This window comes from Trichechus manatus, unplaced genomic scaffold (genome assembly GCF_000243295.1).
Source record: "Trichechus manatus latirostris isolate Lorelei unplaced genomic scaffold, TriManLat1.0 scaffold00016, whole genome shotgun sequence".
Lineage (NCBI taxonomy): Eukaryota > Metazoa > Chordata > Mammalia > Sirenia > Trichechidae > Trichechus > Trichechus manatus.
Window position 1 is genome coordinate 6,666,346 of NW_004443952.1, and position 27,989 is coordinate 6,694,334.

Here is a 27,989-nt window from a genome sequence, read left to right on the forward strand (position 1 = left end):
CCCTGGGTTTGCACTTGACTGCTAACCAAAAGGTTGGCAGTTCAAAATCCTCTCATCAGTACCTCTAAAGAAAGGCCTGGCGATCTACTTCTATAAGATCACAGCCATTGAAACCCTATGGAGCACAGTTCTACTCTGACACACATGGGGGTCGCCATGAATCAGAATTGACTTAATGGCAACAAATTTGATTTGGATTTTTTTTTTATCACTACTATTATTTTATATGTGATGGACTTGGGTTCATAGAAATGCAATGACTTGCCTGTGGCTTCTTACCTAATTAATAATAGAAAACAAACAAACAAAAAAACCGCAAACTCATTGCCATTGAATCGATTCTGACTCATAGCAACCCTATAAGACAAGGTAGCGGTTAGTGGATTCGAATTGCCGACCTTTTGGTTAGCAGCCGTAGCTCTTAACCACAGGACCACCGGGGCTCCATTGGCAATAGAACTAGGATTTAAACCCAGGCCTTGTGGCTCTAATTCTCCTGCCCTCTCCCAGGCCCCATTGAAATTTTCTCCTTTCCTGGGGAAATGGGTGCCTTGGGGAGGGAGTACAGGTTGCAGAACAGGGTGTGGATTAAGTTCAACTATATCCTTTATCTTCCTACAATCCTGTAGTCTTAGATCTAGAAATCATGGTAGGAATATCTTCTTCTCCCCTACACCAAGCCCCCTACAAGGCCAGGGAGCCTGGTGTTCCCCAGCCTGAGCCTAAGCACATGCAGTGACAGGGAGCCTGCTGCCAGCACCGCAGATCTGTTTGTCCCCAGCAAATACAGTGAGTCAGCCACACGGTGCTCAACATTTCTCTTCTTAAAAAGGGGCGAGGGGAGACGCAATCGCCAATTCATTCTCTTAGGAATTTTCAGCAAATTGACATTTTGAATGAAAATGTTGGGCTGACAGACCTCATTCAAAAGGAATATGATGGCTCAGAAATGAGGATCAGAGGAATTTATGGCTCCAGCTGAAACCTTTGCTGCTAAGTTCATCTTGCTTTAATAAATGCTGTCATGTTATATGCACAATTTGCTGTTCCAGATCATAAGACTTGCTGCCTGCAATTCAGCCACATAGCTTTGAACCCCTTGGCTCTGGTTTGAACTCCTGCTCAGAATTTACATGTCTAAAAAGTTCCCAGTACAGCAGCGGTTCTCAAAATTTATCATATGTAAGAATCACCTGGGGATCTTGTTAAAATGTAGATTCTGATTCAGTATATCTGGGGCTAGAAATGCAAATTCTCAGCAAGGGTTCAAACCCAAAGGAACCATTTCAAATCCCTGACGTCCTTGCCAAACAAACAGGAACCCTGTAACAACCAAGCCTCAAGTAGGAAGTTTAATCCCTCACTGGCTGCTGACTTCAGAGTCTTTCAGTCCAAACCCTACGCCCTTTCCAGAACTCTATATACCTAAGCTGGTAAGGTATTCTCCAGAAGGCACACAAGAACCAGATTCTGATTGGTGAAGAAGCCACATCAAGTAGGAGTCTTTAATCATGGCCTTCAGAAAGTTGTAAATGCCCCCAAATGGGCGCCTGGTAAAGAGAAGGGCCCGAGGCCACACACTGAGAACCACACGATCTGGCCACAAGTGTGCCTCCATCTGGAAAGGCTGCTGAAATTCCACTCCAGTCTCAAGGTCCAGGGTTCCTCCTCTACCTGTCACCTCCACGGAGCCATCAGTACATCTCTATGGAGAATTAATTTCCATGGCACTCAGTGTCTTCTCTTCACCCCTTCAGATCTTGGGCTGCCACCCTGCACGAACTGTATCAGGGGACTTCTGTGCCCTCTGGCTTCCAGTTGGGTATCAAAATGGGGAGCAGCAGCAGGATACTGAAGGGAGACTGGAGGAGGGCAGACGAGTCAGGGTACTTTCCAGCTCCATCTCTACACCATCCCCATAGATTGGAAGTTTCCCTCATAAGAGGGTCACAGTGCCTGTTCGGTGACCATCTCCACACGACTGTCTCTTTGGGTTTCTCAGATAACGGCTTCCCTTCAGGCTCCAGCTGTTGCTAGACCTAGGAACTGCACTAGCTCTTGCAATTTTCCTCCAAACTGGCCACACCTTTGGAAATAGTTCCTCTACTTAAACTCTCCTCAGGAAGCCTGATGGACACACCCACTATGAGGTTTGTGTACCTGAGTACCACACAGTACCACTGGTATAGCTGCCTGCTGGCTTTACCCCATTATTATTTCTGGCCACACCTCTCCTGTAGTGGACGCTGCTCACTTGGTGGCTTCCCAGCACCCAAACTCCTTTTTAGTTTTAGAGAATTTCCAATTGCGTGAGGACCCTGACTCCTATCATGGAAGCTACGAGGGGAAAAAATCGTCTTTCCGCCTCCCCCTGGCAGCCAGGCCACGGGCACATAACCCGAGCTTTGCCAACTGGATACCCATAGAGAGACTTTTCACCTTGAGCAAGGAATGTAAAACAAAGAGCCTGTGAGATTGGCTCTACCACCTTCACAGTCTCTAGCAGCAATGGCCATTTATAAATGGAATCTGTGACCAGCACCTGTGCCAGGGTACACCCGTTTCTTTCTTTAATGGCAATGGCTATGTCCAGCAATGGCAAAGACATTCTGGCTCATTATTCCTGCTACCTGGCCTCCTTTGGCTCCTGAGTGTTTTCTGAACCAGCTCCTCAAAACTTCCTGTCAATTTCATGAACTCCTTGATATTCTTCCAGCCAATTCCTTCCCTGATTAGGCTGATAGCCCCATATGATTTCTGTGGCTTGCATGCAGATACCTTGATTAGTATCTTCCTCCCCTAGACTGTGAGCCCCTCTCAGTCATGGACTCTGGCTTTGGATCAGCACTGTGCTTGGCACTGTAAACATTTGAAGTCATTTGATCATCATAGCAACCTGTAGGGTAGATAAAATTATTCTATTTTACATAAGGAAACTCAGACTCAAAGGGGTCAGCTGACTTGCCCAAGGTCACACAGCTAGTGCCAGACCAAAATTTAAAACCAGGTCGTCTGATTCCAAAATTCAAGTTCTTTGCAGACAGGATATCTTATTCATTTCAAGAAACCACATGAAATTGATATCAGTATTTATTCATTTAAAAAATGCTTGTTAAGCACCTCCCATTGTCTAAGACGCTGTTCAAAATGCTTGGAATTCATCAGTGAAGAACGTGAAAAAGAACCCTGCTGTTATGGAACTTACATTCTAAGTTATATTCCGGTGGTGCAGTGGTTAAGAGCTATGGCTGCTAACAAAAAGATTGGCTGTGAATCCACCAGCCACTCCTTGGAAACCCTATGGGGCAGTTTTACTCTGTCCTATAGGGTCGCTCTGAGTTAGAATAGACTCGATGGCAATGGGTTTGTTTGTTTTTTGCTTTTATATTCTAAAAGGAGAAACAATAAACAATGAACATAATAAATAAGTCAATTAAATAGTACATTAAAGGGTAATAAGTGCTATGGGAAAAACAAAAAAATGGAATAGGGTATGGGGGATAGGAAGTGCCAGGGAGCATATTGCAATATTAAATAAGATGGACTGGCAGCGTATATCTTATTGAGTAAAGACTGGAAGGAGGAACAGAAGACTTATTCAATAAGTGTTTGTTGGAGCTTCCCTCAAGTCTTACAGGGGATTCTTTCTGGACATGGTTTAAGTTTCAATTAGGTCACCTAATTGGGGATATGGGGAGCTGGAGTCAAGGTCCTACTACAAGGACTGCAGGATCCTGGAGCACGATGACATCACTCCTGGGAAATCGGTCAGGGTGGGTAGAGGCATCAGGAGGGGCTCCCTACAGGTTCTGTGGTTGGACTGAGGATTAGCTGTGATTCCAAGCTGCAGCCTATGGCTGGAATGCAAAGGACTAAGGGGGTGGGAACTAGAGATGAGGTTGGTGAGAGGATCTTGCCATGAAAGCTTTGTCCTCTGAGTGCCCCTGTGACATAATCAGCTTTGCTCTTTAGAAAGCTCTCTTCTGCACTAGAAAGGCATTAGCCCCATCTCCTTGTCCTCTGGCCTCAGTACAGTACTGGGAGCCTTCCGAACCTGCTAGGGTTTGGGCTGGTGTAATATACTAATGGCCCGCAGAGGGCTCATTCCCCTGGTTCTCCTCTCTTCTCAGGGAGCGCTACCCATGGATTGTAAAGCAGGATAGGGCTTTCATTTTGAAAACCTGGGTAACCTTGCTCCAATCCCAACCAGGATTTGGAAAATTAATTGTAATATTTACACACAAAAAAATGACAAAAAATAAGTAACATCCACAGTTGCCCAGCACATCTTGCAGTTGCGAGTTAAGAAATTGGAGCAACGAAATGACTTGCTCGAGTTCACCTGGGCTCTAAGTGCAGAGCTGGGACTAAAACCTGGGTCTTCTGACCCTGTAACCCAGGCTCTCGGCATCAAGCTGCATGCCTTGAGGAATGTCCATCCATAGACTGAATCTTTTATCCATGTCTCCATTCAGTGCACTTGGAACATCTGCCGTTTGCCAGTCCCCTCCTAACACTTTACAGTTCGCAAAGCCAATGTGATCCAACTTCTTTAAAGCAATCATCTTTGTAGTCAGAGCTGAGCTTGAATCCCAAGTTTCCAATTACCAAATGATTTTGATCTAGTCACTTAATTTTTCTGAGTTTCCCTTAAAATGAGAATGAAAAATACTTACCCTGATGATAATTGTGATGATTTAAAAAAGACAATAGATAGTTACCTTGGTCTGGAGAAAAAGCCATCACAATTGAAAGGTGCTTTGTCCAATGTAGAAAGCATCTGGGTAAGATACTTAAGTCAACCAGCAGATGGCAGCCTCCACCCGACTTTTAGAGGCACTAAATGTTGGCGCTCCCAGGTTCAGCGAGACCTTCAGGGAAACGACTTCTTCACCTTCACTTTAATCCTTCTATACCCGTTGCTATCGAGTCAGTTTCGACTCGTAACAACCCTATAAGACAGAGTAGAACTGCCCCATAGGGTTTCCAAGGAGTGGCTGGAGGACTCCAGCTGCCAACCTTTTGATTGATTAGCAGCCGAGCTCTTAATCACTGCTCCAATCCCTCTATAAGGAGCTCAAAACCTGCCCAGGGGGCAGCGGGGAACAGGCAGAACGTCTCTTCTGTTCTTGTCATTCCACTTGCTGCATAAACTTCCTATCAACAACCAAAAACTCTCCAGCTTATCACCTCTTGCAAATATGTATGTGCGATGGGGGTGGGTAGGGGGTGGGGGGTGGGGGATGGGGGAACAGGAAAGTGGGCTAAGGACAGCGAGAGCATGTTTCTGGCTCACATGCCCAGCCTCCACTCAGATTCTGGAAGAACCACCCAGCAAGGACCACCACCCAGCTGTAACATGTCTAACAGCTCCATTGTATTGATGTCCAGCATCATTTACTCTTATTTACTTCTTCTTGCTTGTTGGCTATGGAGGCCAAGCTCACACATTTTCTATTTTTCCATGCTTGTTCCTTTGGCTTGTCCTTGAATCCTCAGTGACAACCCTCTATGCTCATCTTAATTTTCTAGCACAAAGTGAAGAGCAGATAGAAAGATGGACTTACTATTATCATTGCTGTTACTATTGTTTTACTTTGTCTTCATCCCTGGAGCCTATTTTAGATTATATTCCTCTGGATTATTCTGAGCAGTTTGGGCAACACGAGAATGAAGGTAAGGACCTGTTTGATTCACCTGCGTCCCCAGCGGTTGCCTCCTAGAGCCAGTCTATACCCCAAAGAACTGACGGTGATTTTCCTGAAACACTGAGCGATGTCATATCACTCGGCTGCTCAAAACTCTCCAAAGCCTGCCTTCCTGCTGAGAGTGGAGCCCAAGACTTCAGAGTGGCCCTGGAGGCCCTGAGTGATCTGCCTCCATATTTCCTTGATCTCAGCCCTTGCCACTCTCCTCTCTCTGGTGATGCTTTAAGAACACAGACCTCCCTGCGTTCTTCAGACCTAAGCCCTTCACCTGGAATGCTCCTCTCCTAACACATACAGAGCTCTCTGTCTCTCTTTGAAAATGTTTCTGCTCTTGATTTCCATCTCCAGTCTGAGTCTCAAATGCAACAAAAGGACAGGCAATCAGGAAACATCACAAACCAGAGGTCTCACTCTTAGAAGAAGGCAGCCCCTTGAGGAGACAGGAGCGGGAATGGAGACAGAAGTGCTGGCTGTTTCTTTGCACAGGCAGGGTTTTTCCTCCAGGGAACATGCCAGAGAAAGTGCATACTTGCAAGCTGACAAAACCCTAAAAACTTGTAAACACTCTGGGTTTAACTGGTTTCCCCAAAGCAAGCTCCTTACAGAAAGAGAAGTCTGTAGCCTTGGCCATGACCGGCTGGCCGAGAATCCTGTGGCCTCTTGGACCAGGATAATGGCTGCCAGAGATTGCTCAGGGCCAGTTTTTACTTTTAGGTGAGGTTTTCTAAACTTCACTTAGGAAATTACAGAAAGTTCGCTCAAAGACGTGAGCTCCTTAAAGAATACCTTTAGTGTTAAAAGAGATGTGATGTCATCACTCAGCTCCCAACCTCAGTCACCACTTGATCCAATTTTTCCACTTAATCTAAATACCACGGTCATTCAAATGGAATGTAAGTGGTTTGATGTACGTGTAACACACATTTTTAATACTAAACCTTGAGATCGAGGATAATAAGACCACTGGACATAGAGTCAGGAAACTCTCCCTTCTGGATTGTGGGTGTCTTGGGGGCAGGAATGATTTCTCAGCAATCTTGTATCAGCAGCGCTTAACATGGGGCCCAACCCAGGGAAGATACTCAATGGCAAAGTGCTGAATCAATGAACGAATCAGTCGATCAATGGATTCAAGCCCTGGTTCTGCTACTGAACTAGCCATGTGGCCTTGGTCAAGTTACCTAACCACCTGAGCCTCAAATTATTTCATTACAAATCAGAGATAATAATGCCTGCCTTGTGTGATTGTTGAGGATTGAGTGAAATAATGTGTATAAAAAACCCATTGCCGTCGAGTCGATTCTGACTCATAGCCACCCTAAATGACAGAGTAGAACTGCCCCATAGGGTTTCCAAAGAGTGGCTGGTGGATTCGAACCACTGACCTTTTGGTTAGCAGCCAAGCTCTTAACCACTGTGCCATCAGGGTTCCAGAATGTATATAAAGGGTCTGGCATATAGCTGGTGCTCAGTAAAAGATACCCCCTTTTACTCCCTTGTTCTCTCTGTCTCCCTAGAACTGTATTTTACACAAGGTAGATGATCAATAAACATTCCACTGGATAATCAGTAGGTAGAACTATTAGGAATGTTCTCAGTTAATTTACAAGTAAGCATGGAAAATTAAGTCCTGTACCTGGGCTCATGTAGCTGCTTCATGGGGGGATCTGGGGCAGAGGGAGGGAAGGAAACTGAGAGGCAGCTAACACCTGTACTTGTCTTTAATTTACACTATGACTTCTACCTTGGTATATGAGTCCCAAAAAGCAAAGTCCCCAACACTTCCAGAGGATTCACATAACCCAACATCTTTAACAATCTTTCATTAGTAAAGCTGAACATTAAACACAGTAAACTGTACTCAATTTATACTAAAGGCAAAACCAAGCCAGTTGCCACTGAGTTGATACCAAATTATGACGACCCCATATGTGTCAGAGTAGAACGGTGCTCCATAGGGTTTTCCATATGGCTAATTTTTTGGAAGTAGATTACCAGGCATTTCTTCCAAGGCATCTCTGGGTGGACTCGAACCTCCAACCTTTTGATTAGCGGCCAAGTGCGTTAACCGTTCGTGCCACCCAGGGAAGCACATAGTAAATTCCTACCGCATCAGGTCCCCTTTCCTGCCCCTAAAGAGTTTATCTCTGCAAATGAATGTGTACACGATGCTGCGGTAAGGAAGTGAAATCTATGTCAGCCAGCATGTTCCCCAGAAACCTTAGCTACCAGGAAAATAAGGACAAACTCATTGATCATTTATTCGAATCATCACCACTCAGGTCAGTGGCATAATCTATGCCTTCTAGTTCCTTTCATTGGTCTCTGTTCTGAACGATCCTGTTGTGTGTTTTGTTTAAGCCACAGGCCATTCTGCAGGAAGTAAGAAAGAAGGATGTAAAAAAAAAAAAAAAATTGCGTACAGATTCCCACTTTCAACTCCTCTAGCTTGAAAAAGACACCTGACTACTTTTCCTCAGATTCACCATCTTTAAATCAGTGATGATGCTTACCGATGGTAATGACAAACACAATTGTTCCTATTATGCACCAGGCACCGTTTAAAGTGTGTCACATGTAGAAACTCATTTAATCCTCGAAAATCCTATGAGGTAAATATTATCCTTATCCCCATTATACAGAGGATGAAACTGAGGCATGAAGAAGTTAGGTAACTTCAGAACTGCATTATTGAGAAGGTGCTCCATCATGCAATTGAGATTAAGAAAGAACGCTTTAATTTAGAACCTCATCATCCTGGAACTGTGAAGATGGTGTGAACATAATTAATGCACTGCTAATGCTGGCAAGGGAGTCAGCCCACACAGTTCAGATACTGATGGTAATGATAAGGAGTCAAGGCAATTTTCCTTCCACTGCAGAAACAATGAAAGCTGAGAGGTTATTTATTGCTGCAACTCAGTTTGAAGGAGAAAAAATCTGTAAGGCGAGAGGACATGCACTCTAATGTTTTCTCTGCCTCCAAGCCAGGCACATCATCCCACAGACCCCTCCTGCGGGCTGATGCGTTTCCTGTAGTGTGGAGAATGGAGACAGTGATCGTGATGGTCACTGGGAAAGGAAGACCTGCAGGCCCAGGTCCTGACCACAGTCTAGAGGGTGACTCACACTGTATTCAGATAAGCTGGTCCTGCTAAGCTGGTCTGATGGAGAAGTGGCTACTCTCACCTGCAGCTCAGAAAACTATGCTCAATGGAAGCTATTACCCTGCTGTTCTTGGGTCCAGAGTTTCCAGAATCTAGGGGCCACTGCAGCTGCTTCCCCTTTAAGCCAAGCCTCAAAGAAAGCCTATTTGCAGGCTGTAGGATCCCATCTCCTTCGGTGTTTCGGAATGAAACTGCAGCCAGATGGAAATATAACTTTACTGAGGTATATAAGGAAGTCATCACTTCTTCCAACCTTTAATTACATCATCAGTGTGGCCATGCGGAGGGAATGGAATCCAGATACAGAGAAATGCCTTTGAAGTGCCCTGAATCTGGACTGTGGAAGCGCGTCTTGTCCGCTCCCAAGAGAGCTTCCTGCCAGCCCAGCATTGCCTGCAGAAATAACCCTGGGATTGTCTGCTCTCTTAAGTCCCCATGTCCTGCTGCTTGGTTAATCTCTGCTGGTTGCTCACCCTATCTCCTGTGCCTGACTTGGACTGTACAATTAGTTCTCCTTATCTCCTGATATCTTCTACCCCAACACCTGGTCATCCTTCTGCACCTGCTGCCTGGACTGGCTTTGATGTTTGACCCTTCTTCTTCTGTAATGACTCAAGTCTGTTTTAAGTCTTGTTCAAACAAATTCCAAGACCTGGACACACCCATGAGCTGGTGGTTTTAAGCTATACTGGCCAGGCTGCCAGAGAAGAACCACAGGAGGAAACTTAGCATATGATAGAGCAACCATGGTAGGCTCCTGAAAAGGTGACATTTGAACCAAGACCTTAGTGTGATCTGGGGCTGGGTTAGTGCTAAAGGCCTGGAGAGAGAAACAGCTTGCTAAGTAAAGGGGCTTCAGCAGACACTTTTGGTGTCCCATGTTGTTATGGATTGAATTATGTCCCCCTCAAAATATGTGTTGAAATCCTAACCCCTATTCCTGTGGATGAGATCATGTCTGGAGATAGGATTTTCTTTTTTATGTTAATGTGGCCATATCACCATAGGGCGTGTCCTAAACCTAATCGACACTGAGTTATAAAAAGAGCAGAATAGACACAGATGCACGCACACATGTGGTCAGGAGGGGGCATGCACCATATGAACATCATCTGCAGGCCAAGGATCCAAGGAAAGCCTGGGGCTACGGACAAGGAAGAAATCTCAACACAGCTGGGACCCTGCTTTGGACCTTCAGCCTCCAGAACTGTGAGAAAATAAATTTCTGTTCTTTGAAGCCACCCACTGTGGTATTCGTGTCCCAGCAGCCCTAGGAAACTGAGACACACGTCATCTCTGATTTAAGTGCAATTGCGGTGCACAGGTTGTCCTTCAAGTGTGTGCTTTAAGTCTCTCCATTTTCTGCTTGGGTGCTTTCCCCAGAGTCTGGGGAAGCCCATTCAGATCTGGCCCAGGAACATTTCAAAAGTGGGTGGCAGGACATCCCTGAGGGACCCTCAACCCATGAGGTTCAGTAGCAGTAGTTGGATGCCCCAGGTGCCTGTCCTTCAACAGGCTGACTCAAAGGCACGTTCTGCAGGCGTCCTCGGAGGTCCCATGGGAATGAGCCACAGTTGCCCACAGCAGGAACCAACTAAATAACATAGCACATACTGGCTTTCCCTTCTCCTGTCTCACTCTGCCCACTTCCTCACTCCCGCATCCTGGCATCAGCTCCTAAGTCCTTGTCTCGGGCTCTGCTGTGGGCCTGATAAACTGAGGCAGAAGCTCTTTGGTTGGATGGTGGTGAGAGGTGGGAGCTTCATCTGAGATCAAGTCAGAAAGGGTGGTATGGGCCAGGCTGTGAAGCGGCCCACGGGAAACCTTTAGATTTCAGACTTCAGTGCCTGGGAACTGAGTGGACAGGACTTCGGACAGCAGTGGTAGCGTAGGGAGAGGTGTTGGGGGCATAAGATCGGACCTCATCAGGGCTAACTGGATCCTCTAGGCCTCAGCTAAGCTGGCTAAGTTTCAGGATAGGAATTGGGACAGGCAGCAAAAGGAAACTAAGGCAAAAACTGCTCAGAGAGATGAGGCCAACAGGAAAGACACAAGATGAGGGCCTGACTCAACCGCTGTGCAAGTGCCCAGAACTCTTCTCTAGCACATTGGATACGGCGTGAAAATAACCACAACTTCCCTGAGTACTGCCTATTTACAATTAGTCAACTAAGCAGTTTTCATAATGAGCTCATTTAGTCCTCAAAACAACCTTATAAGTTATTCTCCCCATTTTATAGATAAGGAGAGTGAGGCTACTGAGCACTAGAACCAAGACTCAAACCCAGAGTTACTGGATTCCGAATTCCATGCTCTGGCCAATCAACTACCCTGCCAGGGTCCAATGGAGCTGCAGCCTGGGTTCAAAGTCAGCAGTTGACCCTACAGAGGAAGCTTCAACGGCTGCAGATGAGAGGGTCTGGGAGACGTAGGAACTGATTCTCAGTATCAAAAAGTGCACACAACGTGAGCTCAGCAGCATTGTGATTACAACCTTGAGGGGAAATGTTCCCTGTGCCCCAGACTCACAGCAGTAACTGTGTCCTGAACTCACAACTATGAGGGGGCAGAACAGGAAGAGCAGGTAAGCGCCGTTTCAGAGAGGAGGAAACCAAGGATCAGAGGTGTTGAGAGGCAGGATGGCACGGTAGAAATGCCAGCCACTGGACATGGAGCCAGGAATGCCCACTCTCATCCAAGTTCTCCTCTTGACTCACCCTGACTCACCACGGGCTCCCTATTCCCCTTAGGCAGTAACTTTGCAGGCTGACTGCTGGAGGACAAAGAGTTAGAAGATGAAAAAAGCCTGATTCCCCGAACAACTGCTTAGAGCTGAGATCCAAACCACCAGTAGCACTGGACCACGATGCCAGCAAGCAATAAATTTTTATAGTGTTATGCCACTGAGGGTGTGGAGTTGTTTGTTACCACAGTTAGTCTACCCTGACTACTACAGTCCCTCTGCAGCTCAAGTCTGTGTTCTCCTCTGACCTTAGTCCAGCAGACTCAGCATCAATCCAGAGCTTCCATCCAGTGCTTTGCAAGCGGGGCTCACTGACAGCATGTGCCTTGATTTCTGGGCTGTCCACTCTTGCCCCCAGCCCTTGCAGGGCTCTTTTTCATTGCCTCTGAAATGAAAGAGACAGCAAAGCCCTACACCACCCAGGTCTCCTCCCTTCCAGAGAAGAACCAGCCTCATTAGATAATCTGAAACACAGATCAAAGGGCATCGCCCTAGTCACAGGAGACTCAGTACTGACCTTAGCTTGGCTGCCAATTCACTGTGTCACCTTGAACACGTTCCCTCTGCTCCTTGGTCTCAGCTTTCCCTTCTCTAAAACTCAGGGATTGGACACACTGCTAACAAAACATCCCGCTAACGTGTTAAGATTCAACTTGTAGGCTCAAGGCCTGAGAGAGAGGCTGTGGGTTAATTAGTCAAAGCTGTTAGATAATTAATGAAGGTGGTTTCCCCAGACTCTGAGAGAAAAAAAGATTTCATCAAAGAGGACAGAATTGTTGAAACTGATGTGAAGTCCATGAAGGTAAAAGATGGTACTGTTTCCATATTGCAAATCCCACCATTGGAGAGAGATCAGAAAATAATGGAGAGACCACAGGCTCCGGACTGGGCAGAACTGGGCTCATGTCTCACCTTTACTCCTAAATGGCTGTGTGATGATAGAGATTCACTTCCCTTTCTAATCCTCAGCTTTATCCCTTGTCAAATGGTGTATAGCTCCGAAAGATGTGTAATTAATTATGGTAATGTGAGTAACGCACATGGTAAGTGGTGGCAGGGAATTTCCTTTACCTTCGTCGAGCTAGTGTGAAGGATGAAGCAGGTTTGGGAAAGCAGGGGGAGGGATGGAGGCATTTCATTCATTCATGTATTTATTCATTATCTCAACATGATGTGTCAGGCAGTGGCAATACAGAGATGAATAAAACACAACTTCTGACCTCAAGGAACTCAGCATTATAGATGGAGAGACAAACACATACACAAGGTATTGATCTCCTAGTGTGATAACTACCTAATACAAGTGCAAGAAAGCCAGCACTCCCACTTCTAGAAGAATACCATAGAAAGATATTCACAAGTGCCCGAAGAAACACGTACAGAGCTATCCACTGCAATTTCGGCTATAAAATTAAAAATTAGAAGAAAATGAAACATTCATTGATAGGATCGTTTTCTTTAGAGAAAATGCAGCAGAATCATAAAATAGAATTACTATTTTATGTTTAGCTGAATAAACTAGAACCATTAACATGCTGTCTCGAAAAAACAGGAGCTTGAGAGGAAAATGCGGTTATAAAATTATACATACTGTTTGATACTATTTTATTAAATTTTAAAGCACACAAAATATGTGTGTTTCACGAATGCAATCATATGTGAACATAAAAGTATTTTTTAAATAGTCTAGGAAAATCCATACCAAACTCATAATCATGGTTGCTTCTGGGGAAGGTAGAAGGATTATGGGACTACGGATAATGGTCAAAGGGACAGTAATTTTATCTACGATGTTTTACTGATGTTTTAAAGAGGCTATAAACTAACATAGGCACCTTGGTGGTGCCACAGTCAAGCACTCAGCTGCTGACTGAAAGGTTGGCGGTTCAAACCTACCCAGTGGCTCCATGGGAGGAAGACCTGGTGATCTGTTTCCACAAAGATTACAGCCTTAAAAACCGTATGGGTCAGCTCTACTCTGTCATATAGGGTCTCTACAGTTTGAAAGTTGACTCAATGGCACCTAACCACAGAAGTAAATATGATAAAATCTTACCATTTCTTAACTTGGATAGTGCCAATATGTGTGGTACTATTTCATATACCTTTCTCTGTGGGTGGTGGTGGTGGTGGGGTTGTTTGTTTGTTTTTGAGTTTCACAAAATAGAATTAATGAAGGCATAAGCACTGGGTGGTACAAAGAAATGATGAAAATGTCCATCTCTCAGTTAGCCTAAGTTCACCTTAGGGTAGGTGTTAGAGGGTTATGGTAGTTCCCCATGACTGCTGTAACAAAGTACTACGAAGTGAGTGGCTTAAAGCAACAGAAATTTATTTTCTCACAGTTCTGGAGGCTGGAAGTCCAAATTCAGGGTGTTTGCAGGGCCATGCTCTTTCTGAAGATTCTAGGGGAGAATGCTTCCTCTTCTTTGTCAGCTTCTGGTGGCCCCATGCATTCCTTGGCTTGTACAGCGTAACTCCAGTCTCTGTCTCCATCATCACCTGGCCATCTTCCCTCTGCTTCCCTCTGTCTCTGTGTCTCTTCTCCTCTTCTGATAAGGACATCGGTCATGTTGAGTTAGGTCCCACCCTACTTGAATATGACCTCATGTTGACTCATTACGTCTGCAAATACCCTATTTCCAAATAAGGTCACATTCCCAGGTACCAGGAGTTAGGGCTTGAACACATTTTTGTGGGGACATAATTTAACCCCTAACAAGGGCTGTGGCCAAAAAGGGCTGGATCAAGTCTGGAAGGAGTTAGCCAGTGGTGGTGGGAGATCATAAGGAGTGTCAGTCACGTCAACACCGTCTGGGAGGCAGTGTGGAATTTTGTTTTGAAGTGATGAAGACCTAGTTTTCACTACTGGATTCAGCACTTACTAATGTAACAAGGTCCTAAACCTAATCACTCCTCTACTGTGACACGTATTGTTTTGTCTAAAGAATCTAGTTCTTTATCCCAGTTAGCAGATAAAATGTTAACTTTACATGCTTTCTAATTTATATTTAGTTCAAGTCAATAATATAAACAGACCTTTAAAAACTTCTCAATCTCTGTAGGAGAAAAAAGTCCAATCTAGAAAATGAAGGTTTTCTGCCTGCTATCCCTAGCTCCTCTCCAAGATGGTGCTTGGGTGTGGTTTATGGAAAGGAAGTGTTGGAGTCCGCAGGCACAAAGTCCATCGGATCTTGATGCCCAAGACAGCACACACACCTAATTGCAGCCTGCCTTGTTAGTATTTGCAGCTGACGTCTGTAAGAGGTGAAACGTGAGGTTTGAGCTCGTCTTAGTCATCTAGCGCTGCTACAACAGAAATACCACAAGTGGATGGTTTTAACAAAGAGAGGTTTATTTCCTTACAGTAAAGTAGGCTAAAAGTAAAAATTCAGGGTGTCAGCTCCAGAGGAAGGTTTTCTCTCTCTCTTGGCCTTCTCATCAGTGTTCCCCCGGACTAGGAGCTTCTCAGTGCAGGGACCCCAGTCCAAAGGACACTCTCTGCTCCTGGCACTGCTTTCTTGATGGTATGAGGTCCCCCTGTCTCACTGCTCACTTCTGTCTTTTATATCTCAAGAGATTGCCTCAGGACACAATCCAGTCTTGTAGATCAGGCCCTGGCTTACTAACACAACTGCCACCCATCCTCCCTCATTAACATCACAGAGGCAGGTTTACAACATACAGGAAAATCACACAGTACCAGGAATCATGGCCTAGCCAAATTGATACACAATTTTTTGGGGGACATAATTCAAACCATGACGGAGCTCTTTTACTTACTAGTTCTCTTTCTCTCTCTCTTTCCCCTGCCCCCTTGGGCAGAATTCTGGCACTTCCTGACTAGAGACCTTGGAGGTCTCCACATGAATTCCATTCGGCTTTGCCCAAATTGTTACTTATCTTTTAACCTTCTCTGCAGAACCATCTTGCCTCTTCTATGGTAAGACCCTCTAATGACCGTCCTACCCCAACACCTAGCTACTTCTGGGTCTTGTCTCCAGCACACAGGAACCAAGAGCAGTTTGAGAGTGCTAAACCTCTAAGCTCCCTCAACATCTTACAAGGTCGCTCTGTTCGGCAACTCCCTAAGCAGAGAGTGGAAGCAAGAACTACCCTCTGTTCTGGGTGTTTCCCTCATTTATCTAAAGCTTCTTTCTTTTCTTGGTCAAGTGCCCAGGGAGGGACCAAGTGGAACAGAGGATGGCTTAATCCCCTTTCCTTCCCTCTCTGTCTTCTCCTTTCCATAAAACCCCTGGGCTGGTAAAGGGTCAGGCTTTCCCTTGCATTATGTCTACTTTCTTCCCAAAGTCAGCATCACACCTGTGCCTTAATTGTGTACAAGGGTATATGGGACCTTAATGGTGTACAGGGGTATATATTAAGTCCTCTATGTTTAGTCTTTGATATGATACATGGAAGCTAAAGGAATTCAGCAAATCCTTTCCTTCTCTATAACACCCGGTTTATAAGACTATGGTCTTGCTAAGGAGGTCAAGAATCTGTCCTCTGGGATAATGCAATTGAAAAAGATAGGAAGTTGCAATGGAACCCTGACTTCAGAGGAAAGATTAAAATCTCTTATTACAAAATTTTATCACCATGACACTATGTGATCTTGGACTAGTCTTTTCACATCTCTGAGTTTCTATTATCTCACAGAGTTGTGAAAATTCAGTGAAGTTATGCTTGTAAAAGTCTTGGCACTCTGCCTGATGCATAGTAAGTGCTCAATTAAACATAGATACTACCATCATTTTTATTATTCATTTTTCAGATATACTATTATGAACCAGTCAGAAGGCTAAGTTTAATTGGGATCATGAGTGTTGGGGTTTGAGGGTTTTGAAGAGTGTGATGAAGTCAAAGTTCGGGGATCACAGTCAGATCCAAATGGGTGAATGTGCACAAGGTTTTAGGCAGCCAAATCTTGGCTAGGTTATAAGATCCAGGTTGAGGGAAAAGTCAGGACTGGCATGTGGCCAGCTGTGACAGGACCAGTGGCTTGGGGGTAGTAGGATCACAGTTGAGAGACAGAGAGCAATGGCTGCTACTCCTTCCCACATCTCTTGTCCCAAATTATGTGATTCTACTAAGTTTGTCTGTGATCCAAACAGCCAGCTTTACCTTCCGCTCTGCCAGGTAAGGAGTGAACGTTCAAACAACTTCACCCGTGGGGTCCGAGAAGGAAGGGAAATTCCCCTGGAAGCCCAGAGTGAATGGAGGCCAAACTCTGGGCTTTTTCTCAGCAAACATTTTGAGAGAAACCAAAGTGATGATGATGTGGAAGAACAACCGGGGCTGTCCCCTTGCACCAAAGCAAGGCTGATGAAAACACAGGGATTAGTACAAATGAATCATTGCCAGTCCTCTCCCTGAGAGAGTGTGCTAGTGGCAACTCAATGAGTACCTGATCTCCAAAAGTGCTGATAATTCACCCACTGAGGCTGGGAGTTAGAGAAATTGATTCAGAAGTTGGTGGGAGGAGAAAGCGAGGAGTGGAGACACGGAGGTGTATCCCCCTTCCAGAATTCACGTTCCTCCTTTTGGTAAGATAATTTCCTACTCTGTCAGAGGTGTGGGTGATTCTAGAATCTAGATGAATGTTGCCCACAATCCCAATACCCTTCTGTGTGGGTGGGAATTCATGTCCCTCTACGATGTCTGCCCTTTGATAACCATGAAGAGGAGATACTGACACGTAGGAAGATTAGGAGACGAGAGGGGTAGCTGCCTTGCTTCTGGTTATTGACAGTGAGGAAACATTGAAGTTCTCTAGTGCACTGCCTCAGATAGAATGTAAGATGAATAGAGCTTTAGAAAGAGGCAATGTCCTGTTCAGTATCTTGACTGTTGTGGTGGATACACAAGCCTACACATATGATAAAATGTATTCAGCTAAATACACATAATCAGAAATACACACACAAATGAGTACAAGTCAAACTGGGGAAATCTGAATAAGATCAGTGGATTGCATCAATCTCAATATTCTATTGTACTATGGTTTTGCAAAATCTTATCACTGAAAGAAACTGGGTAAAGGATACATAGAATCTCTCTGTATTATTTCTTTTTTAAAAAACAGGTTTATTAAGATATGATTCACATGTTGCACAAGTGACCCATTTAAAGGGTCCAATTCAGTGGCCTTTAGTATAGTCACAGAGGTGTGCATTCATCACCACAATCAATTTTAGAACACTTCCATTAACCTGAATAAAAAGCTCTACGCCCCTTAGCCATAACCACCAAACCCTAGGCAACCACTAATCTACTTTCTGTCTCTATACATTTGCCTATTCTGGATATTTCATATAAATGCAATCATACAATAGTTGGTCCTTTGTAACTGGCTTCTTTCACTTAGAATCCATTTGTAGTATGTATCTTTACTTCATTTCTTTTTATTGCCAAACAATATACCATTATATGGATATCACACATTTTATTTATCCATTCATCAGTTGATGGACATTTGGGTTGTTTCCACTTTGGGGCTATTATTAATAATGCTACTATGAGTATTTGTGTATAAGCTTTTGTGTGGAAATGTTTTCAATTATTTTTGTATATATACCTAGGAATAGAATTACTGTGTCATATGGCAAGTCTATGTTTAACTTTTTGAAGAACTGTCAGGATGTTTTCCAAAATAGTTGCATCATTTTGCATTCCCACTAGCAGTGTATGTGGGTTCCAATTTCTCCACATGCTTGCCAATTATCTGTCATTTCGATTATAGCCATCCTAGTGGATATGGAGTGATATCTAATTGTGGTTTTCATTTGCATTTCTATAATGACTAATGAGGTTGAGCATCTTTTCATGTGCTAATTGGCCATTTGTACATCTTCTTTCAAGAAATGCCTTTGCCTACTTTTTAAGTGGGTTACTTGTCTTTTTATGATTGATTTATATATTATTTCTTACAACTACATATTAATCTACAAGTATCACAATACAAATTTCAGTTTAAAAAATAAAAGGATATGTGGGGAAAATGGAAAGTAACTAAAAAAGAGAGAGAGAGAGACAGAATTTCACCAAAGAGGATATACAGATGGCAATTAAACATATGAAAAGGTTTTCAGCATCATTAGCTATTAGGGAAATGCAAATTAAAACCATAATGTGGTATAGCTACATACCTATCAAAATGACTAAAATAAAAATTAGTGACAAAACCAAATACAGATAGTCCCTGACTTACGACAGAGTTCCGTTCTGATAGCTCCATCAAAAGTCATTTTGATATAAGTCAAATACCTCATATATCCTTTTTTAAGTTTTCATTATTATTACCTTTTATTATCAGTATCTTTATAAATTCAATCTTTGTCTTTAGGGATTGGAAACACTACATATAAACTTACGTATATATTTTAATACATACATACATAAAAAATACACAAATCGTGAAAATTTACAACGACAATATAGAAGAGTTGGTTGATGTTGGCATTTTGTCAGTTGTAGTAATAACTCCACTTGTGGAAGGTTCTGGGTCATCTGGTTTATACCTGGGAATGGGGATGGTGTTTCTCATCAGAAAATTAGTGAGAATTGTCTGTACGGTCTTTTTCTTTTTTTCTTCATATATTTCAGAATAACATATCATTGCTTCCCAAATCTGCCATCAACTTTAGCAAAGTGATCAGGATTTGGGTCCATGTTTTCAAGCAGCCCCTGATTTAGTTTAGCAAACTAAATCGATATGGCAGTGTTTCGAACGGTAAATCTTAAAATTGAACATCTGCAAGTGAACATTGGAGAATGATAACATCAGCAAATTACATGCCGCAGCATTGTATGTAGCACATATTACTAACAATAAGAGGTTAAAAAAAAAAGGGGGGGCGGTTGTAAATTCGGTTTGTTGTAACTTGAATATGCCATAAATCAGGGACTACATGTACTGGAGAAATTGACAAGAAATGGGGTCACTCATATATTGTTGGTGGGGATATAACATGGAACAGCCACTCCAGGAAACAGCTTGGTATTTTCTTATAAAACTAAACACACAACTACCATACAACCCAGCAATTACGTTCTTGAGCGTTAATCCCAGAGAAATTAAGATTTATGTTCACACACACAAAAACCTGTACACAAATGTTCATAGCAGCTTTATTTGTAATAGCCAGAAACTGGAAACAACCAAAATGTCCTTCGATGTTTGGATGGTTAAACAAACTGTGGTACATCCATATCATTGAATACTACTCAGCAATAGAAAGAAACAAACTACTCGTGCCCAGAGCAACTTGCTTGAATCTCCAGAGAATTATACTGAGTGAAAAAATTCCAATCTCAAAAGGTTACATACTGTATGATTCTATTTATATAACATTTTTGAAATGACAAAATTACAAAATGGAGAACAGATTAGTAGCTGGCAGGTCGGGGATGAGAGGAGGCACAGAGGAGGGAGGTGAGTGTGGCTATAAAAGGGCAACACCGGAGATCCTTGTGGTGATGGGTCAGTTCTTGTCTTGACTGTGTCATGCCTGTATCTTGGTCATGATATTGTACTTTAGTTTTGTAAGATATTACCATGGGGAAATATTGGGGAATAGTGGGTATTGTTATTTCTAACAACTGCATGTGAATCTACAATTATCTCAAAACATAAAGTTCAATTAAAATAAAAAAGATTATCTCCAGCTCTACCAATGTTTAATTGTGTGATTTGAAGCATGTTAATATCCTCAGTTTTTCCTTCTGTAAAATAGGGATAATACCTACTCACATAATTACGGTAAGGATTAAATGGAAATGAAAGTGAGTCTTGTGACTAGCAAAGCAATTGCTGCTACTACTACTACTACAACTATTACTAGAAGATTCTCTGTCCCCAATATACATCCCTTAGTAGATGCCACAATGTCAGAAACTTCTGCTCATCACCACTTGACTTCTTCATTTGATAATGGACATACTTGGAAAAAGGTACTAGAGTACACCTGTTCATCTTCAGGTGGGCATGATGGGAGGTTGCTAACATGAAAGCATCGAGATACTCTGAAGGGCTCAGGATTGGAAGGAAATAGACCATATCTGGACACTCCTTACGGCCTCTCAGAGAGGACGGCAAGAGACAGGCCACACTGAAATCAGGGCACAAGTTCTAAGGACTTTTGGTACCTGGAAGTGGGGTCTTCTGACCTATCTGCTGAATATAAATTTATTCTTAACCTTTTGACCTTGGGAAGGACTCTACGCCTCTTTGCATGAAGTGTTCCTTGCCTGTTAAACAGGAATAACAACATCTCTCACCTAAGGCTGATTGAGGGAGGTGTTTCCCAAACTTCCTGCGCCAGCTTCATAATTTCTGCCAAATTCGCATAACACCTGAATTGTTATTTATGTACCATTTTTTCATTAAATCAACCATTTTTACTTAAATAACTACCTTTTAGGGAAACAGAAACACATCTCTTCACATTTTAACATCCTTGAAATCAACACACTTCTTATAATCAGTAGTGTTTGATGATTTAATTGGCAGAATTATTTTTCTTTCTTAGTGGAACATGGTAGATGTATTTTGAAATCAGTGACATTTTAGATTTCATTAAATATGGAATGTCACATCTTTAAATAGAACACCAGAATTGCTTATTAAGAATAGAAGGCACCCATTTAAATAAATACATTTTATTAAATTACATTTTAATTAAATTTCCAATGTAATTAACTTTCAGCTAGAATGTACTGTCTACAAATTTTTTAGCCTGAGGCCTGCTCCTGATCTATTAAAAAAAGGAAAATTTAGCAGGCAAAGAGAGGCAGGAATGACTTACTTGCACCAAACTGAGAGGATCTCCGTGGTGCAATCCCTGCGTGAGTCCATGTTACTCATGGCGCCACCAGGTACCACCTAAAACTGTCTCCGTTAGTAGTAAGTGTATGCCCTTAAAAAACACTGGGAAATATATCAGTGTAGGATACACACAGACAGTTCGACCTCACCGCTTCTGATAGCTGGGAGTTGGAGGCAATGTAGATGCTGCCTCTAGGAGACTGTCCTAGTCATCTAGTGCTGCTATAACAGAAATACCACAACTGGATGACTTTAACAAAGAGAAATTTATTTTCTCACAGTCTAGTAGGCTAGAAGTCCAAATTCAGGGCATCAGCTCTAGGGGAAGGCTTTCTCTGTCGGCTCTGGAGGAAGGTCTTTGTCATCAATCTTCCCCCGGACTAGGAGCTTCTCCTCGCAGGAACCTCGGATCCAAAAGACATGCTGTGCTCCCAGCACTGCTTTCTTGGTGGTGTGAGGTACCCCCACTCTCTGCTTGCTTTCCTTTCCTTTTATCTCTTGTAAGATAAAAGGTGGTGCAGGCCACACCCCAGGGAAACTCCCTGTACTTGGATCAGGGATACAACGTTAGTAAAGGTGTTACAATTCCACCCTAATCCTCTTTAACATAAAATTACAATCACAAAATGGAAGACAACCACACAATACTGGGAATCATGGCCTAACCCAGTTGACAGTTATTTTGGGGGGAAGCAATTCAGTCCATAACAGAGACCAAAAGAGTACAGTGCAGTGGATACACACTGAGGGATATCATGTAATAGTTAAAGTAGATCCAGTGATGTGGATAGATATTTAAAATAAAATGCTGAGTGAAAAAATAAGAAACTGAAAGAGATGTGTGTCACACCATCATATGTGTAAATTGAAAGCTTACACATTTACAAGAACACTACACATTTTTCAAAAATGTAGACATATCCCTATGATATGGTGGAGGAAGAATAAGAGAAGAGACCAAGGCTGCAGGGAATAAAAATAATATTCATAAAATAAAAATAAAACAAGAGAGGCTGCTTGGATCAATAACATGAAGTATATGATTAACTCAACTATCTGTGTAAAAATATAATGGGTGGAAAGCTTCTAACAGCATCACATGAGTACACAATATGTACTCAATAAATGCTAGTTTTGCTTGCCTTTAGGATAACCTGTAAAGACTACCTGGAGTGTCTTCAAGATACTGAATTCCCATTGGCTGCCGTAAGGTAGACATCACACACACACACTTAGCAAAGCCCTGGATTTGTGGACCCTGCTCTCACCACACACATGCCCAGACTCATCTAGATCAGCATGACCCATGGCCAATAATCACTTCACTGCTCCCCCAACACCGAGGGGTATCTGAAGCCAAGGCTGACTCTCCTGGAACAGATTCACAAAGCCTCATGAGCTGACTCAGGTGGAAAATACTTAGGGATTGTGTGCCACCATCCCATTGTACAGATGGGAAACTCAGGCCAGAGAGGGGCAGAGACTTGATGGAGTCACACAGTGAGTTAGAGGCAGTGCCAGAACTAGAACTAGGTTGTTTTCTTTCCACGTGTACTCACATCCTCTCCCTTTCTACACAAGGTCTGCAATACTCTTTACTTGACATACCAATATAAAATCAGTGGCAAGGCCCTTGAGGCAGAATTTCCATCCTCTGTGGAGATGATATTCAAGATGTCTAGGGTTCTGCCCACCAGCCACTGGGCGACCGAGACACCAGGAGGTCAGGAAATTACTGAGGGCAGTGAATATTCTAGCTGATGAGACAGAAGTGATAACAAACAGCCAATGGTGTCATTTCTTAATACCGTTATCACTAAAGATGATCTTGTCCTGGAACATAAATTATAGAAAGTCATGCCTGTGAACTGCCTAGCTTCCTTGCCTCAGAGAGAAGATGAGTGTTGGATGGGACAAAAGTGGTGGTCAAGGTGCGGGGAGGGGACAGGAACATAAGACATTCTATGAGAATTGTCTCATACTCCCAAAGTATGTATTATTATCTCCTGTTTATAGATAGTGAGAGATTCAGACAGGCTAAGAAACTGTCAAAATTCATAAAGCTGGTAAGGAAATGAGAAAGAATTTCAACAGAGTCTGTCTGTGTCTCCAAAGCCTTAATCCCTTCCCTGCTCTGCTTCCTTGGACCACAGGAAGAAAATGAGATGCTATGGAGTCCCTGGGTGGCACAAATGGTTATGCACTCAACTACTAGCCGATAGTTTGGTGGTCTGAACCCACCCAGAGGTGCCTCGGAATACAGGTCTGGCAATCTGCTTCTGAAAGGTAACAGCCTTGAAAATGTGTGCAGTTCTACTCTGAATCAACTTGACAGCAACTAACAACAAAATGGAAGTTTAGAGAAGAGAGAGCTTAGGTTTGAAAAGAAGATGAATCCAGGAGGACTTCATGTGTCTCCATCATTTAGGATAGGTCTTAAATGAAGGAGACAATTTCCATAGGCAGACTTGGAGCATTTCAGGTGGAGAGAACTGAGAGCAAGGGCATCAGGCTAGGAAAGCAAAGAGCATGCTTGGTGTGGCAAGTGGGTCGCTTCAGTTAGAACCTAGGGTGTGTGAAGTGAAGCAGAAACAGATCTGTATGAAAGATGGCTCAGAGAAGACAGAGGGAAGCACAGAACATGGACTGAGGCTTCTATAGACACCACAGTGGGCCCTGCAGCATGCACAGAAGGATTTCTAGTTGAGGCTAGAGAGGTTCTCCATCCTCCCCTGAGTTTCCCATCAGCCTCTGTGGCTGAAGCAGTCATGAACACTGTCTTTTGGTCAGACTGACTTGGGTTTGAGTCCTAGTTCTGCCATGAATTAGCTTGCGATCTTTGGCAAGAGGCTTATCCTATCGGATAACACTTAGAAAAACCCTTACTACATAATAAATGCTCAGCAGGAGTTATGATGATGATGGTGATGATGATGATAATGAATGAAAAGATTATGATGACAGCAAAGAAAGAGGATGTGATGGAATATAGGAGGAAGGGAAGAAAAATGAGGAGGAGGAAGAAAACAAAGAAGAAAAGGAGACAGAGGAGAAAGGAAAGGAGACAGAGGAGAAAGAAAAGGAAGAGAAAGAGGAGAAGGAGGAAGAGGAGGAGGAAGAAGAGAAGAAGGAGGAGGAAAAGGAAGAGGAGGAGGAAAAGTAGTTATTTTTACTGTTGTGATATAGAGGGGATGGGGGTGATGGCTCCAGGAGTCAGGACTTACCAAGGAATAAGGAGTCACTAAGTCTACCCAGGTAGTAGGAGTCTAATAAAAGAGCTGGAGACACGGTCAGGAATTTCTCCATAGTCAAGACTTGTCTTCTGCTTTTTCTATCCTGGAGATAGTGGTCGCTATGAGTTGGAGCCAACTGAACAGTAACTACCAACAACAATGGTGCCCAATACCTTGCAGAGCCTTTAAAGCCATAAACAACAAACACGTATTGAGAAACCCCATGTGCTAATCACCACGCTAGAGACCCTAAAATGAATTGGACCCAGTCCCTGCCCTAAAGAAATTCATACAGTCTAGTGGGAGGAAGAGGGAGAGGACAGAAACGCAGGTAGTCCTCAATTTACAACGTATTTGAGTTACAACTAACTGCACTTACAACCAACAGTCTGTTTGTTTGTACATCCTGTCATTAGTAATACGTACTACATACAATGTTGCAGTGCGTAATACGCTGTCGTTATTCTCAGATGTTCACTGGCAGATGCTTATAGGTAATGTTTCCAACCCCTAAAGAAAAAGAAAGATTGGATTTATAAAGATACTGAAAATAAAAGGCAATAATAATGAAAACCAAAAAAGAGAGAGAGATTCGACTTACATCAGAACTGACCTACGAGGGAGTTATCAGAACCGAACCCCATCATAAGTTCTGTTCTACCTGTGTATAGGTAATTACCTAAAGCAGCCAATCAAGCCACCTGAGCTCTATGTTGAGCTTCAAATGAAGAATGGGGCACTGGGTGCTCCACTTCTGACTGGAGGTGTTATGGATTGAATTGTGTCCCCAAAAAATGTGTGTCAACTTGGCTAGGCCAAGATTCCTAATACTGTGTGCTTGTCCACCATTTTGTCATCTGATATGATTTTCCTATGTATTATAAATCCTGCCTCTATGATGTTAATAAGACAGGATTAGAGGCAGTTACGTTAATGAGGCAGGACTCAATCTATAAAATTAGGTTGTATCTTGAGTCAATCACTTTTGAGATATAAAAGACAGGAGCAAGAAGAGAGACAGGGGACCTCATACCACCAAGAAACAAGAGCCAGGAGAACAACGCATCCTTTGGACTCGAGGTCCCTGCTCTGAGAAGCTCCTAGACCAGTGGAAGATTGATAACAAGGACCTTCTCCCAGAGCCGACAGAGACAGGAGGTCTTCCCCCAGTGCTGGCACCCTAAATTGGGACTTCTAGCTTCCTAGACTGTGAGAGAATAAATTTCTGTTTGTTAAAGCCATCCATGCGTGGTATTTCTGTTATAGCAGCACTAGATAACTAAGACAGGAGGCATCCAGGAGTGTGAACAGAGGCTTTGGCTCACTGAACCTGAGAGAAGACTACAAAATCAAGTCTGAAAAGAACTGAAATTGGGCAGTTCAAGCATTCTAGGTAGAAGAAATAACCAAGATTTGACCATGCCTTGGAATGAATGTACTCCAACTGTTTTTCCATAATTTGTCTCTATCACTCAGGATTCAAATTCTGGAATGTCCATTCTTTGGCTTCAAGAAAGCAGGATACCAGGAACTTCCATCATGGGGGGTGGGTTCATTTCCCAAAAGAAAATCCAGTCAGTGTTGCCAAAAATGGCATTACTATACTATAAACATAGGTTACTGAAAAGAAATAAATGTCCACAATATCCAGGGCAAACACAGCTAGTTTACCACCCAGTTTTCTCTGGTTTGGTTTATAGAGACAAAGTGCCCAGTTTAAAATCCGCCATTCCCCAGACTCTCTTGCAACCAGAAGTAGCTGTATGACCTAGTTCTGACTAATGAGATGTAGGCAGAATTCAATGCCTGGGCCCCTGGGTAACCTCTTTGAAAGGAAATGTCCACTTTGTCTTCTGGACCTTCACTTCTTTGTACCTGAAAATAGTCATGATGCCTGGAAAAGCGGCAGCCGCCTTGTGACCTGAAGATAAAAGCAATAGTCTAGAGTTGTGGAAGGGTAGGTAGAAGGACGGAACCTGGATCCTTGATTACTTTGTAGAATTACTTACTTTTTAGTGGAGACAGATTGGAACTCAGGCAGTCAGACTCCAGAACACACATTACAAATAGTTTGACAAGTGTTGGTGGCAGGGAATAAGGGGGTGGAGGGTCTTCTTCCACTGGAATTCAGTTCAAATGTCCCTACCCAGGAAGCCTTGACTGACCCTCAGAATAAATCAGGATTCCCCCTTTTTACAGCTTTGTAAAATATATATTCTTTTCCCTCTGGACAGTTACCACAATTATTTGTGTCACTGTTTATATAATGCCTGTGTCTATTATCAGACTCTAAGCTTGTGAGGGACCCATCTACCTCTCTCTCTATCTCTATATTTCTATACATATACCCATACCATACCCGTATCTAGCTAGCTAGCTAGTTATCAGTATATCACCATTGTATCCCAGGCGTCCAGCACAGTGCCTTACTGTGATGGTTAAGATTGTGTGTCAACTTGGCTGGGCCATGATCCTCAATGGTTTGGCAGTTACGATGTAGTTTGGCAGTTATGTAATGATATAATCACCTCCATGATGAGATCTGCTATGAGCAGCCAATCAGCTGAAAGGGAGTTTCCTCAGGGGTGTCGCCTGCATCTACTATACATGACTTTCTGGCAAAGCTCGCTGGATTTTGCTTGCTCTGGATCCTGCACCTGGCTCATCATCATCTGACCTCCAGTTCTTGGGACGTGAGCTAGCAGCTTACCTGCCAATCTTGGTTTGTCAGCCCCTGCAGCTATATGAGCTAGGAGAAGCCTCCAGCCTGACGTCTGACCCACGGACTTGGGACTTTCCAGCCTCTATAACTATGTGAGCCATTTCCTTAAGATAAATCTCTCTCTCTCTCTCTCTCTCTCTCTCTCTCTCTCTCTCTCTATATATATATATATATATATATATATACGCTTCACTGATTTTTCTTCTCTAGAAAACTCAGCCTAAGACACTTACCTAACATAGTCCTCAAATTTTTGCTGAGTGAATGAGTTGAATGAAATCTATAACTTTAAACCATGTCTTCAGACTCCTACATCATCTTTATTTCTACCAAGAAAAACCATATCAGCTGAGAATTCCTCAGTTCTTTATAGGAACACAGACACCTCTCAAAGACTCAGGGACTGATTATTCTACATGCTGTCTTTCCAATGACTTCCTGTGGGCATCTTATGGTCTCTTAGGGCATGTAGATTACAAGGACCTGTCTGTTGTCCTCATTAGCAGAGCTTTGGTGATAAAGAAGTTGCAACCAGTGTCTGCCTGAAGTCTGGGATCATCTGGGGTGTGATTTTCAAGGCCCCTGCT